Here is a 14,504-nt window from a genome sequence, read left to right on the forward strand (position 1 = left end):
ACTAATTATATAATATATAATCCTGTGGCCAGGTAGTTTATCTTACCACTAGTAAGATAAACCTTGAAATAAAATGAAAAACACAGTTTACCTTTTTAACAAAAGTCAAAACATTGTATATATCCAAGAGCAGTTTTCCATTCCTTTGTGTTCACTATCAGGCCACCAATGGTTTTGTGATTTGTTCTGCTGCTAGCCTATATTGAATATGGCTTTCCCACATTATTGAAACTGTCTTTCCTGGACCCATCTCATCCCTAATACGTGCTATGGCTTGAGGGTGCAAGATTAGGAGGACTTGCTTTCCTCTGGTGCTTTGTAAAAATTTATCCTTCAAGGGGTGCCAGTAGCTAGCACTCATTTGCCCATCGTAACCATAGAATTAAGAATGCCACCCTTCTCACTTCTCTTTCCCTACACACTAACACTTGGTTAGGATTGTTTGAAACGCACAGCAGCTATGTGCTAGCCCTTCTTTTACTAGAATTTTTACCATTCTCAAGATTTGGCTTCAAAGGAATCAGTTTGTGAAGGGTCTTTATCATGTAGGGAGATTACTGAGGTCATATGTTACAATTGTACGTTCTTTCTAATGTCTGGTCTGTGTGTAAACGGTCTTTACAAGCTCATCATTTACAGCTCATGTTATTTTTAAATCTAAACAAACCTTATGACCAGTAATATTATTTTTCTTTTAGTCTTTATTGTATATGGTAAAGTGCTTTCTTATTGTATATGTTATTAAGTTAACTTTAACATGAGCTATAGAGTAGATTTGGGTTTTTCTCAGCTATTGCTATTTCAGTTTGATTACCGTCTGCCTGGAGTTTAAAGGCTTTGGAGACCAAGACTTCTTAAATCTTTGTATTTGCAGCCCCTCTCATCCAAGACATTTCCATGAAGCTTTGGATATATAGATATATAAATAAAACATTTGCTGATAATGACAAAGAAATTTATTATAAAACAGTTTTTGAGGCCGTCCTTTTTCAGCTATCTTGGCGCCTGTGGAGGCCTGCTGGGAACTGGACTTCTAAAAGACAGTATGTCTGGAAGGCTGTGGTGGAAGGCCACTTTTGCTGGCTATAAACGAGGTCTCCGGAACCAGAGAGAGCACACAGCTCTTCTTAAAATTGAAGGTGTTTATGCCCGAGATGAAACTGAATTCTATTTGGGCAAGAGATGCGCTTATGTGTATAAAGCAAAAAAAAAAAAAAATGAAAAAACAACAACTAGAGTGATCTGGGGGAAAGTAACTCCAGGCCCATGGAAACAGTGGCATGGTGCATGCCAAATTCCGAAGCAACCTTCCTGCAAAGACCATTGGACACAGAATCTGTGTGATGCTGTACCCATCCCGGATTTAAATCAATGAAAAGTAAATAAATAAATGTGGGGGCAAAACATATATATATATATATATATATATTCACATACTAATGAGATAAATGTGCTTATTTTTATATAAAGAAATATTAGCTGAGTATTTCATAATATAAGATGTTGGGCAGTTTACAGTTTTTCCGAGTTGATCAGTATTTTGATTTTATAATCCTCAGTGCTCATAACCCCACTTCACATAAAATGCTAGAATAAAATGATCAGTATATGAAGACTTTCAGAAACTGTTGGGAAGTCTGACCTAATTCCAAGTCAGAGTTCTCTCTGATTATTTGTAACACAGGTCAGCAACTCTAACAGTAAAATTTAAAAATAAGCATTCTAACATAGTACAATTTAAAGAGATTCTCTATAAAGAATAGTAGGAAAATATTTAAAAACTTTTATTTTCTGTAATTAAACCATGATGTTTCTACGAGTAGAAAACTTTGTACAGTAAAACACTGTAATTTGTAGCACACAGTCATCTCTATTATAAACTGAAGTGTTTCAGGTAGTCTTTGCTGGTGTCACACGCCTTGATGTGTTTAAAATCAACACTCAGTGCAGTTCCATGCCACAGTATGGGTGAGCACTACCAGAAACACCTCGGGTTCATAATGCATTTTAATTTTTGGTTATTGCATTCAGAAACTATTGCCAGTTTTTTCTTGGTCTCCACACATGGTTTAAGAAGCTTGGTTATGGAAAGCCACTGTGCAGGTGGCCCTGGGCCTTTTGCACTTATAGGGCTCTGTTTATATGTGCTCACAGAGCTGTGATGATGCTTAAAACTAAAGCAGTTTTGCATCAAGTCCCTCTTTATGTTGATTCGCTGCTCTCTTTTTCCCTTGGAGAAAGGAGATGCAATATTGAGTGATGTAGTTATAATTCAATCTTTGTGCTGCAGTTTGCTGAGACTCTTAAGAGGCTCTGATTTCCCTTCTCATAACAAAGACTCATACATTTAAATAATTTTCAGCTCAATTTTCACTTCAGAGGTCACAAAATTTCTAGGTTAGGAGTATGATTTCTGATTTGTTGCTTGTGTGTATTTTTAATTCCTAATAGAAAGCTCTTCTGGAAGAAATTTTTAGAAGCCAGCCATTTTATCTCCTCTCCCAAACTGTTGCTAACCTGAAGTATGTAGTTCTTTATTTTTCCTGTTTACGGAGGAGCTTTCTTTCCCTCCTTGTATCAAGAGCTGCACATGTACAGCTTACTTTGAAGTGAGCACAGTGTCACCAGTGTTGGATAATGTGTCTAGGTGGGTAACCGATGAAGCTTGAGACTATTGTAGGCTCTGGGAGTCCACTGGGAGAAAGGCTCCCAAATTTGCTAGGTTGAGCTTGACAATCTGTGCATGGACTGGGTTCACTATTACACAGCGAAAGCAGGTTTGCTCAGATTAGCTTGTAAGTCAACAGTTCAGAATTTTTATCTCTTTGTTAGGTTTTTTTTCTTTTTTTGACACTCCCTTTTCTCTGATGACTTCTACTCAGTGGTGTTTCTTTATGCAGCATGAACAGTTGCCATTTAGAGACCTTATTTCCTGTGGGCTCAGCCTGGTTCTTTGTATCCTTCAGAAAGTTGAGAGGGCAGAGCAAACATGGGCTCTAAGTGAGATATACTCAGTTGAAACAGGCAATGAAAGTGTTACTAATTGTGCATGACTCTTGGGACTTAGGGAAAATTGGAAGGACTTTTAATCTGCCCTTCAAGAAACTAATTTTAGGTTCCTTCAACCTGAAAGTGCAGTTGTGGTCATCAAAGCTGCCTTAAAGACCTTTGTAAAAAGGGTAGAACTCTTCAATGACTAGTGAGGATAAGTCAGTTGCACGCACTCCTGTTGTTAATTCAGCAGTTATTCTGACGCCTTCACTTCACGTTCTTCAGTATTCTCATTCTGAGTATTTTAAAATATTTCTTGATGTGTTTTGAAGTGAATCTTCAGATTTCACTTTTCCTTATTTAGGTTTGGAAGTTGTGAGTTTTCTAGTTTTATATTTCACTGCACAAATCTACCTTAATTCATTTTAACATTTTAATTTGTTTTTTATTTTTAAATTTTAAGACTTTGTTATTTGATGTATGTGAGCATTTTGCCTGCATGCCTGTCTGTTGGACCACATCTATGTCTGGTCAGAAATTAAAAGAGAGCTTCAGATCACCTTGAGTGTTATAGATGATAGTGAGCCACTATGCAGGTACTGGGAATTGAACCTGAGTCCTCTGTAAGAGTAACCAGTGCTCTTAATCAGTGGACCATTTTTCCAGCCCCAAACATTTTAATATTTCAATTTCAATAAAAGTTGTTTAGAAGACTATTGAAGAAAAATAGAAGACAAAAGTGAGGCTGTAAGCATTAATCAAAATTAAGGATACTCATGTTCTTTTTATGTTTGTATGTTTGTAGATGCAGTTTTAGATGCCTGAAATTAAGAACTCAGAAATATGTCTGTCATTAATGTTTGATACTGTTTTAAGTCAGATTTGTGGAGGTAGTCCTATTTGGTGCAGGTGTATGAATTTTGACAGATGAATATAGTTGTAGAGCTACTACCTCAGAGAAGGAGCAGACTCTCCATCCCTCCCCCTCTTTTTCTGTAGACAGTTTCCCTCCTTGCAGTACCTCTGGATTAAAGTTGTTTTCTCTGAAAGTGAGCTTGTTGGAGAATGTACTGTAAATAAATTTGTTTTTCTATGGCCTTTTGAATGCCTCTTCTTTAAACATATGACCTTCGAGACTTGGTCATGTAGTTTTCTTTGTCAATAGCTAGGTCCAGTGTACTGCTTATGATATCCCATGGTTAGTGTAGGCCAGTTTGCTTATCCTTGCACATCTCAGAGGACAAAGGGCTTATCTTCAATTTTGAGTGACTGAGAATAGCAGTACAAGAATTATTCACATCCACATTTTTAAAGCAAATTTCAGAATTCTTCTGGGTTATTACCTAACAGTGAGAATTCTGACTAAATGATCTGCTGAGTGTGTCTCAGATTGTAAGTGCTACACTGTTTTCACAGAGGCCCTGCTGCTCTGCAGCCTTCTTAAAGGCCTGGAGAGCCTCACTCTTCGTCTTCACCAACCCTTGTGATTACAGCTTTTCAGTTAGTGGTATTTGTTGTGCTTTTCTGTCTTGTTTTGAATAAAAATGAATGGCATTGTTTTTTATGTAATTTACTATCTCTATATCTTCAAAAGGAAGAACAAAATCGTCACTGTTTCCCCTTGTCATTTATGTTTTGATCATCTTTTAATATTTTAGATAAATATTTTATGTATTTGTCACATATATTCACTGATTTTTGTAGCTCTTCTAATTTCACTGTGCCTTTTGAAAAGGATACACTTTTGTTCGTTTTTTGAGACAGATTTTACTAGATATTCATTCCAGACTAGCCTCAAATGTGCATCCTCCTGCGTCAGCTTTCTGAGTGCTGAGGTGACAGTCATGAGCTATTATGCTTGAGTGTTCACTTTTTTTCTTTAAACACTGAGGTAATTCTAGTTTGAGAATTGTTTTTTGTTCTGTGGATTTTACGTTATTCTTGTCTCTAAATAGTATGCACCCAGTTCTATCACAGATAGTTTTTCCTACTTACTCTTTGAGAATTTTTCAGTTTAGGTTCTTAATCCTATTTATTCTTGTTATGTTATGTTTGTGAGTTTTATTTTGCTTAATGAGTATAAAAACGTTTTGTTTAAAATCTTGTCTATTGTGATTCCTAACTTTTGTGCCCTTAGTCAGTGCATCTTCCATTTGTCCCTGGTCTAAGACACTTTCTCAGCTGGTCCTTTACAGCTGCTTCCTGATATGATTTTTGGGTTTTTTAATTTGCTGACCAGGCTTCAGTAGTCATTGTCTAAAACATATATCAAATCTCATTGCTTTCTTGTTTAAAATTTTCTGGTTGGCCTTTTTGCTTAGGAAAATAATCTGAATTTCTCACATGCCGTATAGATTTCTCACACCCCCAGGCTTTATTTACCTGCTGTTGAGCAGCACTGGTCAAGCATGTTCTTGACTAGGTTTGTGTAGCAGCTCTGCTCTCCACAGTGCCCCCTCTTTTGTCTTGATGATGCTTAGTGCTTTCCTTCAGTGCTTAGTGTTTTTCTTCAAACCGTCCATTTAGATTGCCTGCCTCAGGAAGGGCCTGCCTGGCTGGCAACCCTTTTTATGGGTGTGTCGTCCCCTCTATTCTCTGAGCCATTAGCCTCTTTATTTCTTCATAGCACTTAGCATTGATCTGTATGACACTCTTCTTGTTCACTTTCTAACCATGGTGCCAAACTGAGTAGCTCATTGTTTCAATAAATGTTTATAAAATAAATCAAAAACATATAATAGCTCATAATATTATTTAGTAAATGCATAAGCAAGTACTATAGTTAGAACTGTTGTTTGGATTTTTTTTTTTTTTTTTTTTTTTTGCATTGAGCCTAGGTAGAGAGGAAATGTAGACTGATAGAAAATATACAAATTCCAGTGTCAGCCGGGTGGTGGTGGTGCACACCTTTAAAATCCCAGCACTCGGGAGGCAGAGGCAGAGGCAGGCGGATCTCTGTGAGTTCGAGACCAGCCTGGTCTACAGAGCTAGTTCCAGGACAGGCTCCAAAGCCACAGAGAAATCCTGTCTCGAAAAACAAACAAACAAACAAAAAACCAAAAAACAAAAACAAAACAAAACAAAAAACAAATTGCAGTGTCATATGATCATAGTAATGCCATTTAGGCTTTCTTTTTTATAACATTCAAGGCTGAAGTTAATAGCCACTAATTTGTCTAGTTTAACCTTATAATCCTATTGTAATGATTATGGGATTTTCATTTTAAAATTTAGGGTCCCTTTTGTATTGGTGATTTCTATAGATTTATCGTGTTTCTAGGCTTTTATTCTTTACCTTACAGTGACTATAAAAAGAACCTATATTTACTGGATATGTGTTTTGTTTCAAGTACTGTCTTAAGCATTTGCATGTGTTTTGTTTAATTTTTGTATCAACCCAATGTAGAAATAATCTCATTTACTTTACAATAATGAATCACAACTTAGAATCGAGAACTAACTCCCAAAAGGAGTCCTATAAGGAGGAAGTGTCAGAGATGAGATCTCTGTTTCTATTGAGTTTGTCAGAATGCTCTCATTCTTTTTATTCTCCTGACTATCCTCCCTTCTTTTACAGTGAGAGCATATTGTCTTTAGCATCAAATACACTATTAGAGTTGTTCAGGACTCAAGTGTTGAGAGGGAAGTGGAATGAGTGTCTGATGCACACGCCTATTGGTTAGCCCGAATTATCTGATTTATATCTCTCTCATAGATTGGTTGCATTATCTTGATTCATACCTTGCTGCTTCTTGTCTGCTGGCATTACCTTTACTTATAAGAATCAAAAGTTTTAATAAATATGAGAAGACAAAGGTTTCTTGTCTTTAGTCTCATAATGCAAATGATGTTTGAACCTGTGCTTATAAGAATAGGACTATATAACAAGAACAATAAAAATCAAATATTAAACAGTAAAATATTATGGGATACATGTATACAGAATGTATGTCTCTAGAAGTTCAAGGGGGCATTGCAGAATTGTTATTCAAAACTTGATAATCAGAAGTTTGCAATGAATTTGTTGCTAAATATTGTCCAGGGAGTTAGAGACAGAAGGGATTATTAAGGTCTGCTGATAGCTAATTGTAGTCAGTTGACAAGGACTGAGGAAGGAGATGACTGAGGGAGGACAAGAGGCCAGTCAGGGAGAAATCGAGTTAGAACTCACATTTTAATGCCTTGTGTTTTTAATAGTCCTTCCTTAAAGTTATATCCTTGTTTGATTGTAAGCTTCGTTCTTTTTCTGTGCTCATTTTTTTGTCTTGTGTCTATATATTGCTTATGAGTAGCAAATACTACGAGGTAGAGTAATACTCAAATTTAAAAAACATTGTTGACCTAAAAGGAGTTAGAGCTACCTCTTCACCCTCTTACAAATTAAAGATGAATTATACTTGAGAACTTTTAAAAGTTTGTTGTTTTTCTTAACTTTTTTTCTTAGTGGAGTCATAAAATGGGAAAAACTCTTTTGGCCCAGATTTGTGTTCTGAGCAGCAAGGCTATGCCACTTAGGTGCGAAAGCAAGGTGGTAGTCATAGGATTTTTTTTTCTTTTAATTTCCCCAGAGTTTTTCTGAGTTTACCCAAAGCAATTTTTAGATACAGCTCTGTACAAATTACATACCCAGGAGAAGAAATCATTGATGGTAAACAGAACACACACCCTCAGTTGAAGTTGCTTGTTGTCACTTATATTGAAAACTGGGAAGTTTTTTGGGGGTTTTTAACAGGTTGCTGAAATGATCAAGAGCAAAGACAAATGATGGTTCTCCCTTGTAGATGGGTTCCAATTTCTACAATGAAGGCTGACATTATAGATGCTTTGTCAGACTTCTTTACAGATAAGTGGGCACATGACCTATCCAATTAATGAGATATAAAGAAGTATATTTTCTTTTTTAACAAAAGATTCTTTTTCTTCTCAATGAAGAAAATGTCTTCTTATTATTTTATGTTTTTATTCTGTAACTTGAAGAGTAACTATCTTAACTGGTATGGGTGTGCGTTTAATACCTTGTGACTGAGTATAAAATAGTGGAAACAACCTGAACATCCGGTAGCTGGAGATCAATTAAGAGAACACTACCATATTTAGATAATGGCAAACCACCCAGTGATTACCAGCAAAGTAGCATCACTTAGAAATACAGTGCAATGTTCTTGATATATACTACATAGGAAAAGATAGGACAGACAGCAGACTAAACTAAAAGATAGCTTGATGTTGTTTTCACTTAAAACTGCTTACATATGCATTGAAAATACCATGCATAGATCCACTGACATTAGTGTTTTCTTGGCTGGTAGGATTAGACTAGACTTTTAATTTCTTGCTATTCTTTATCTCTTCATTTCATATATAGTATTTCAAGTTGAAAAAAAAGACAAAATTCTATTTCCTTTTCTCTTTCTCTGGCCTATCTACATGGTTTGATCTGCCTGGTTAAGTGAGGCCCAATTTTACAAGGTATCGTGAGTTATCCTTAAAAACCTTCTCATATAACCATGTCTTTGTCTTAAAAAAAAAATCTCAGTTTCTCTCTCCATTTTTTTAAAATTTTCTTTTCTTTTTTGACTTGTTGCCATAGCCCATATCCAAGCATCACTCTGTTTTGGTTTGAGCTGCTGAATACTTTCTAGCTATTTCGTGCTGTTCATTCTTGTTGCTTTCATTCTCTGTGTGCATAGTATTGTGAACTTTAAAAAAATTAAATGCTTTTGTGTTTCATCTTAAAATAGTCTTGTAAGGCTATATTTAAGTAAGGCTTATTTTTCAGCCAAAATTCTGGTTGGTTTTTAACTGGTATCAATACCATGAACCCTGAGCATCTCTTGGTTATGTCTTACAAACTCCTGTCCCCAGTTTCTGACTTCACATTTTCTGTAAGATGTCATTTAAGGAATAATATGCTTTTCATTTTGACTGAGTAACAAATGCCATCACTCCTTTCCCTTTTCTTTGAGCTTCCTGTGACCCATTTAAGAAGCCTTACCCTGAGATTTAAAGTACTTAGTCAGGTGTGGTAGTACACACCTTTAATCCCAACAGTTAGGAGACAGAGGGAGATTGACCTCTGTGACTTCAAGGTGTGGTAGCACACGCCTTTAATCCCAATGCCTGGAAGGCAGAGACAAAAGGATCTCTGAGAGTTCAAGAACAGTCTGGTCTACAGAGTTATTCCAGGACAAATATATACAAAAAATATAAAACAAAAGTAAAAATAAACAAAATAGAGTTAAAATAAAGCTACACAAAGAGGGACTGGAGAAGTGGGTAACGGTTAAGAGCACTTGTTTGTTTCTCTTGAGCAGAGCCTGTTTGATTATCAGTGCCTACATCATAGCTTACTTTCTGTAAACCAGTTCCAGGGGATCCTCCACCCTCTTCTGGCCTCCTTTTGTTCATGGTATACATCATATACATGCAGCCTAATACATAAATAAAAAAAATTTAAACTGCTCAGTCATAGATCTACTTCTATGTCAGAAAGAGTAAGCAGATCAGAGAGAGAACAGTGGATGCCAGCGGCTTGTACTAGGGGTTGCAAATTGTTCTTTTGGAGAAAATGGAAGTTTGATTCCTGTATTTCTCGATCTGTAGAAGTCAATTCTAGAGGCAAACAATCTTTTAAAACTTCAAAAAATTTTCACATTATTTTGTCTAATTTCTTAAATAGGTCAATGACAGCTCAAACTATGAGAAAATGATTACTAGTGGGTTTTTTTAGTATTTATTTTATTTCTTATTACTTTAAAAATAACACCAATCAAAATTCCCATTTCTTCCCCTTCTTCCACTTCCCTCCCACTCCTCCCCCACCTTTTTCCCCAACCCCCTCCAGTCCTAAGAGGGCAAATCACCCTGCCCTGTGGGAAGTCCAAGGCCCTCCCCACTACATCCAGGCTGAGTAAGGTATGCATCAAAAGAGAATAGGATCCCAAAAAGCTGCAGTAGAGACAAATCCCAGTGCCATTGTCATTGACCCCTCAGTCTGCCCCAACTGTCAACCATATTCAGAGGGACCAGTTTGATCCCATGCTCATTCATTGCCAGTCCAGCTGGAGTTGGTGAGCTCCCATTAGCTCAGGCACACTGTCTCAGTAGGTGAACCCCTCATGGTCCTGACTTCCTTGCTCATATTCTTCCTCCTTCCAGTCTTCAACTGGACCTTGGGGGCTCAGTTCAGTGTTCCTGTGTGGGTCTCTTTCTCCATCCATCGCCAGACGAAGGTTCTATGGTGATATTCAAGATAGTCATCAGTCTGACTACAGGACAAGGCCAGTTCAGGCACCCTCTCCTTTACTGCCCAGGGTCCAGCTGGGGTCATTCCCATGGACTCCTGTGAATCCCTCCAGAGCCAAGCCTCTTGCCAACCCCAAAATGACTCCCTCAATTAAGATATCTCCTTCCCTGTCCCCATATCCATCCTTTTTCCATCTCAACCATCCCACTCCCCCAAGCTCTCCCCAGCCCTCCCCTTCTCCCCTCTCCCTCTTCCACTTCCCTTCCTTTTACCCCCACCCCCATGCTCCCAACTTTTGCCAGGCGATCTTGTCTGCTTCCATCTCCAGGTGGATCTATGTATGTTTTTGGGGGAGGGGGGTAGCTTCTCTAGGATCATGAACTATAGAACTATAGGCTCAATGTTCTTTGTTTATGGCTAGAATCCACTAATGAGTGAGTACATACCATATTCATATTTTTGGGTCTGGGTTATCTCACTCAGGACAGTGAAGATTACTAGTGTTTATTTCTCAGTTAAAGCAAATATGGCAATTTCTTCAGAAGACACCGTAAGAGAAAACAAGATGGTAAGCCAGCATCTGGGGAAATCATTTGTAATATATAACCAGCATAGGAGTATGATTCTGATCATACCAGTTGCAAAACTACTAACAACCAGCTGTGGTAGCGTACACCTTAAGTCTTGGGAGATAGGCTGGCTAAGCTTTGTGAGTTCAGGGGCAGCCTGGTCTACATAGTAAGTTCTAAAGCATCCAGAACTGTATACTAGAAAGACCCTGTCTCAAAAAAATCAAAACCAGACAAACAAAACACCAGAACCAGAGCTGGAGTGATGGCTCATCAAGTAAAGACGCTTTCCAGCTAGCCCAGTGATCTGAATTCAATCCTGGTGGCCTACTTGGTAGGAGAGAACTAACTCCTATAAATGTCCTTCGACTCAAACATAAGCAGTTGACAGATGTATGCACAAATACATATATAAGGTATGTGAGTTTAATCCAGTGCCTTTTATCAGTCTTTCTGTTAGGATTTTATTAAAGATATAGAATGGAAAACATAGTGTATTACCCATAGTATTTGCTTAACATAATTTAGCATAATTTTAGCATAGGTTCAGCATATATATGCTTTTTCATATATATATATCAAAAATGCTTATTCCTGATATGAGATCTATACCTGAGTACTTTAAAGATTTATCATATCTATATGTATAAAATATATGTGCATATGTACACAACACACAAAAATAAATAACCCTCTTCCATTCTTTCGCCTTCAAGGCTATCATGAAATGTTGTTGTAGAGCTTTGTTCTACATACATGCCTTTTTTTTGTGGGGGTTCCCATCAGCAATGCCTAGCTTGAAAAAGTTTCTTCCTTGTTCTTTTTATTCTTCCTTCGATTGGTTTAATCTTTAGCTTCTACCAATGCGTTTATTGGTTATAAAACCTTTATATGGTAGGCAGAACATACCTTTGTCCCTTGTGCCCCACAGCTGAGGGAATTTGAATAAGTAATGGAACAATCACCAGATGCTCATGAGGAAATGTACCAGGTAATGCTTTGTCACTTGTGCACATGCACACATGTACTTAAGTATTGACCGTCTTGAAAGTGAGACAGTCATGGTACTTTACCATTAATACTTAAATATGTGTCTAATGTTATTGACAGAGGTTTCTCTTCTGCCCAGTTCTGCAGCCGTTAAGTACCAAAGAAACACACAGAGGCCTATGTGAATTATAAACTGATTGACCTATTAGCTCAGGCTTCTTATCACTAACTCTTACATATTAAATTAACCCATATTTCTTGTCTGTGTCAGCCACGTGGCTTGGTACCTTTTTTCAGTGAGGTATTCTCATTTTACTTTCTCTGTGTCTGGGTGACAACTGCAGACTGAGCCTTTCCTCTTCCTAGAATTCTCCTATTCTGGTCACCCCACCTATATATACTACCTGCCTGCTACTGGCCAGTCAGCATTTTATTAATCCAATACAAGTGACAAATCTTTACAGGGTACAAAACCATTGTCCCACAGTATTCTGTGGACAAGGATGTCTTCTGGTGTTGGAACAATGCTGTTAAAATATTTCTTTGTCCAGTATGAGAGTCATCGTATTTGTCCAGCTGTGGATGTATTTTAGCACTTTTGTTAGCACTTTTTTCTTTCTAGTGTTTCCAATTTGGTGTTCATATATAACCTCCTTTTTTCCCCCGTATCTCTTCATTTTTCTTGACTCTGAAATAGTTCTCACATTACTTTGCTGTATATTTTGTTTGCATTTTAAAGATTTTAGACTAGCCTTGTGGAAACGTCGATATCCTGAATTTGTTTGGTTGTTTCTAATTTTTTTTCAAGATTAGAGTCAGGCTTTTGTTTTATTTTTAAGTAGAAATACTACAAGTGATGTTGTATATTTCCAGTTATCGCATTATAGGGAGGCTACATAATCTATGGAGTAATTCTTGACACCAAATAACCTGTTTTCTCACAACTTTGTACCCCATAATTTCATTATGTGCTCTGAATTAATTCAGAATAAAGAAGTAATTTCCTTTTAAATTAATATCCTTTGAAAAAGAGCTTCCCTCCTGTGGTGGTCTTAATCATAGCAATATAAAAGTAACTGATGTACTATCCCTTCTTTTGTGTGTGTTTTGAGAGGGGGTAGGTACACTTTTCCAATAACAGAAGAAGGTGTATTATAATACTCACAGCCACCTTGGGAGGTAGATGTTACAAGAAACTTGGAAGCATCAAGTGGTTATTTCTTGCTCATAGATGGTGAGGATTGTAGCTGACTGGCTCTTGTTCCACTTCTTTTTAATGCTTCTTGAATGTTGTCCAGGACTTCGTTTCTTAGACTCTGCCCAACCCCATAGTTTGGAGATGGGGTTAACAGTGATTTCTGTATTAAAACAGTATTTTTATAAGCCTGATAGCACTTATATTCCCTTTGTCCTAAGTGTTCCATTTCATAGCATGGTACCTGTTTCTGGCTTCTTAAGGTCTACTTGGCCTTTTTTTTCTTTCTTAGTATAGTTTCTTCCAGCTGAATGAGAACACGTTCTGTGACTGGCTGGTAGGTAGGATGCTTGTGTGCTTCATAGCCAGTGGGCTCTGGCTTTGAGAGGCTGGGAGCCATTCTCTAGTTGTTGACACTAGAATGTCTATATTTCCACTTGTTTTCTCAGGTTACCAAGGAAGGACTTGTGAGTATTAAAAAACAAACAAACAAAAGAACAGCAATTCTTTTTAAGCCTTTATAGCTATCTTATTGTCCTAATACTATTTGTCTAGGTAGATTTTTTTTTTTTTTAAAGACCCATGATAGCTAGGGGGGTGAAGGGTGGAGACAAAATTATGGCCACTAAATGTGCTCATTGTTGTCAGGAGTCTGTTGTTTCTAATGAAGATGCATGGTGTTTGAGAATTTAGTAGACATGAAGGGTAGAGTCAAGAGCAAGGAAACCTGGCTGGGTTGGGGATGGGCAGAATTCCAGTGGCAGCTGTTCTACCCTTGTCAGCTCCGATTTGTTATTAGTCAGTCCCTGATCATCCCAAATTTTGGGAACCTTTTACTCAAAGGAAATTTTCCTTTTTACTAGTAGACATTTCAAAAGATATTCCCTGTAAAATCGATTTCTGTCCTTTCCAACCTTGAGATTGTAAATAAATATTTGTTAAGGAATGGCCAGTAAAATGCAGTGAACAGAATTAAGGTGTGTCGGCCACCTTGCTGCTATGTATCTGGTTGTTTCTTTTTTTTTCCAGAATTAAATTATCTGGATGGAGTATTTACTTGCTTTGAATTTAAACTTTGCTGTGTTTTAATGTTTATTTCCTTGAATGGCACATTAGGAGGGAAGCAGAAGTAATTTATGTTTTATTGTTGAGATGATTTATTCTTTTATAGCTACACACACACACACACACACACCCTTCCTTAATCATAGTCTGCCCCATTAGCCCCTTTTAGCCCCTTCCACCTCCCAAACAAATCACCCCTTTTCATGTCCTTATTTATGTTTTAATTATATTTTAGTGAAATAAGACATAAAAATAAAGGTATGGCCTGACAAAAATTATCAGTGGAAATAACTTTTCTAAGATATCTTTTGTCTCTTGGCTTTATGGTGAAAAATAGGTTGATTGTTAAATTGTTCCTACAGTTCGTGCCCTCCTCTTTAGTTTTTATCTTTATTGGAGGGGTTAATTCTTCTAAAGTTGACATTTTTTTTTTCTTCTTTAGCTTGCT

The 14,504-nt window shown here is 37.1% G+C and overlaps 1 protein-coding gene and 1 pseudogene across 14 annotated transcripts in view; both read left to right on the forward strand.

Annotated features, from left to right (window-relative positions):
- The window catches only part of Tle4 (TLE family member 4, transcriptional corepressor), a 140,877-nt gene that overhangs the window by 55,014 nt on the left and 71,359 nt on the right, over nt 1-14,504 (forward strand). The window lies entirely within an intron of this gene.
- Nucleotides 1,046-1,367, forward strand: LOC130879186 (60S ribosomal protein L35a-like; annotated as a pseudogene).

This window comes from Chionomys nivalis, chromosome 8, assembly GCF_950005125.1.
Source record: "Chionomys nivalis chromosome 8, mChiNiv1.1, whole genome shotgun sequence".
NCBI classification, from domain to species: Eukaryota; Metazoa; Chordata; class Mammalia; order Rodentia; family Cricetidae; genus Chionomys; species Chionomys nivalis.